Here is a 3,397-nt window from a genome sequence, read left to right as displayed (position 1 = left end):
TGAACATGTCGTGATGGCACCGAGTTCCTACAACTAGGTAAGCCTAACAGTACGGAATAATAAATTAACATTTGCGGAATAATTAATTGAAACTGAACATACGGAAATAACAACTGTATATAAGGCCACTCGGCCTATACAACTCAAAAATATGCGGAAGTCTACAACTAAATCCCAAAACCCGGAAACTCACAGGAAACACAGGCTAATAGAATGTAGTATTCCGCTCTACACCAGAATGTCTAAACAACATGAAAGGAAAGAAAGGAACTATCTGCTAAAGCCGGAATAGAGTAGAGACTCATGGTCTGCGGACGTAGCAGATATACCTCAAGTCTCAGCTAGGACTCTCCACCACGAGGATGATACGCCTGGGAGGAAGTACCTGGATCTGCACATGGAAAACATGCGCAGAAGAGGCATGAGTACACCACAGTGGTACTCAGTAAGTGCCAAGCCTAACCTCGGTTGGGCAGTGACGAGGTAGGTCAGGGCCCTACTGAGCTAAAACATAATAAATAATGAGATAACAGAAACAGTTTAAATAAAGTCTAGAGCGAGGATCTAAACAGGCAAATAAGGAAGAACAGTAATAGAAAGCAAAGGTAACAATACAAGGAAAACTACCCTCAACAAGGAAAAATAGCCGGGGATCTCTTGGTATCCCGAGGATCTCTTGGTATCCTCATCATATACACAGTGGATCTCTCGGTATCCCGAGGATCTTTTGGTATCCTCAATAAGTAAACCGGGGATCTCTTGGTATCCCGAGGATCTCTTGGTATCCTTAATAAGTAAATCAGGGATCTCTTGGTATCCCAATATATATAGAAAACACATGTGCCAGGGATCTCTTGGTATCCCGCACCCTCAGTCCAGAATATCTCAAGTGCAGGGGGATCTCCCGAGAAGCCGTCCCGTAGTCCCAATTTAAAACACACAACAACAAGTAAGAAAGTAAGCTAGCTAAACATGAGTCTCTAAGCTAGCACAGGTATAAACTTACAGTCTAAAATGAACAGGTAAACAGGAAATCTCAATGTAAACACTTCAAGTAAAAACGGGTTTACAAGAAGTAGCTCAAGTACGCGCTCATCACCTCATGTACGAGGCATTCAATTATTCGAAGATCATGTTCTAAGGGGAAAGGTCCCCCACACAAGGTTAGACAAGCCACTTACCTCGAACCGGCTCAATATAAACTAGAAACCACGCTCTTGCCACGAGTATCCGACTCCAAATGGCTCAAATCTATTCAATTCAATTACACATTCTAAATAACATCGCAAACACCTGGTTTTGCTATTAAATTCAAAGCTACGGCATAAAATTAGGTGAAATGACCAAAATGCCCTTCAGGCCAACGCCCCCGGAATCAAATAATTTTCACATTTTCAAAACCCTCATACTCTCACGAGTCTAACCATATAAAAATCTCCCAAATCGGAGGTCCAATTCTCACTCAAAACCCAAAAGTTTGGCCTAAGAAGTTTTAACGAAATTCCTCAAATTTTAGTCCCAAATTCGAATTTTTAATGATGGATTTAACTACAACATGATGAAATATAACTAGAAGAGATTAAGGAGACGTTACCCAATAATCCTCTCTTCAAAACCCACTCAAAATCGCCCTCTCCCGAGCTCTCAATTGATTTTTGTAACTTATGAACTCAAACTCTCGAAATTTCTATTTCTGCCTAGGGATTTCCGCTTCTGCGGACAAGGGACCGCTTCTGGAGTCCCGGTTATGCGGAAACCAAGCCGCTTCTACGGTTTTCACTAATGGGGAACAGAGCCGCATCTGCGATAGCTGGGCCGCTTCTGCGGCTCCGCTTCTGCGATGCCTAAGCCGCTTCTGCGGCTCCGCTTTTGCGAAAATGGCACCGCTTCTGCGGTATCTGAGGAAAAAGGAGACAGGCCGCTTCTGTGGCCACACAGCCGCTTCAGCGGCGCCGCATCTGCGGTTCCCAAGCCGCAGATGCGAAAATACCAGAAGAGGGACATTCAACTGCTGCAATAACTTCCAAATTCATCCGTTAACCACCCGAAATCATCCCGAGGCCCCCGAGACCTCAACCAAAAGCACCAATACCACCTAATACCTTATTCAAACTTGTACCAATCTTGAAAACACCTAAAACAACGCCAGGAACCTGAATTAATCAAGGATTCAAGCCTAAGAACTTCAAATTCCAACAAAACACGCTTTCGATCAAAAACCTACCCGAACCTCGTCCGAATGACCTAAAACTCTGCACACATATCCCAAATGACATGACGAAACTACTGTAAATTGCGAAATTCCAATCTGACCCTCGGATCAAAAACTCACTATCGGACCGGAAACATATAAAATTCAAACTTCGGCATTTCAAGCCTAAATGAGCTACGGACTTCCAAAATACATTCTGAACACGCTCCCAACCCCGAAGTCACCTAACGGAGCTAACGGAACCATCGGATTTCTATTCCGAGGTCGTCTTCACACTCTTCCGACTACGGACCACTTTTCAACACTTATGCTCTCATTTGGGGACTAAGTGTCCCAAAGCTCACCGAAACTCAACATCGAACGTCCCGGCAAACCAAAATAGCAGAAATGAACTTAGGGGAAGCAGTTAATGGGGGATCGAGGCGTAAATTCTTAAGACGATTGGCCGGGTCATCACAAAGGAGTAGACCTTTTTATTTTGGGATTTTCTAGAGTTTGAAAACGAGAACTCCTTTCCTTATTTGGTGTACCTACTTGAGCCGGATGAAAGAAACTTTCACGTCCGATTTTGAAGGGGGGGAGATCCTATAGAATCCTATCCCAATTTTTCTTTTGCTAGTCCCAATAACTAAAAAGCCCACTTTCTTACGATTACGAGGTTTATTCGAATATGAAATCCAATCTTGGAAATACAGCATCCCACTCTTTTTTACTACCAAGGGTTTCGATACATTTCGCAATCGAGAAATCTCTACTAGCGCAGGTGCTATCCGAGAACAATTAGCCGATCTAGATTTATGAATTATTATAGAGAATTCGTTGGTAGAATGGGAAGAATTGGGGGAAGAAGGGCACACAGGGAATGAATTGGAAGATCGAAAAGTTGGAAGAAGAAAGGACTTTTTGGTGAGACGCGTGGAATTGGCTAAGCATTTTATTCGAACAAATATAGAGCCAGAATGGATGGTTTTGTGTCTATTACCAGTTCTTCCTCCTGAGTTGAGACCGATCATTCAGATAGATGGGGGTAAACTAATGAGCTCAGATAATGAACTCTATAGAAGAGTTATCTATTGGAACAATACCCTTACCGATCTATTAACAACAAGTAGATCTACGCCAGGAGAATTAGTAATGTGTCAGGAGAAATTAGTACAAGAAGCCGTGGATACACTTCTTGATAAT

The sequence above is a fragment of the Nicotiana attenuata genome, chromosome 4 (assembly GCF_001879085.1).
Source record: "Nicotiana attenuata strain UT chromosome 4, NIATTr2, whole genome shotgun sequence".
Classification (NCBI taxonomy): domain Eukaryota; kingdom Viridiplantae; phylum Streptophyta; class Magnoliopsida; order Solanales; family Solanaceae; genus Nicotiana; species Nicotiana attenuata.
Note: the sequence above shows the minus strand (reverse complement) of the source record.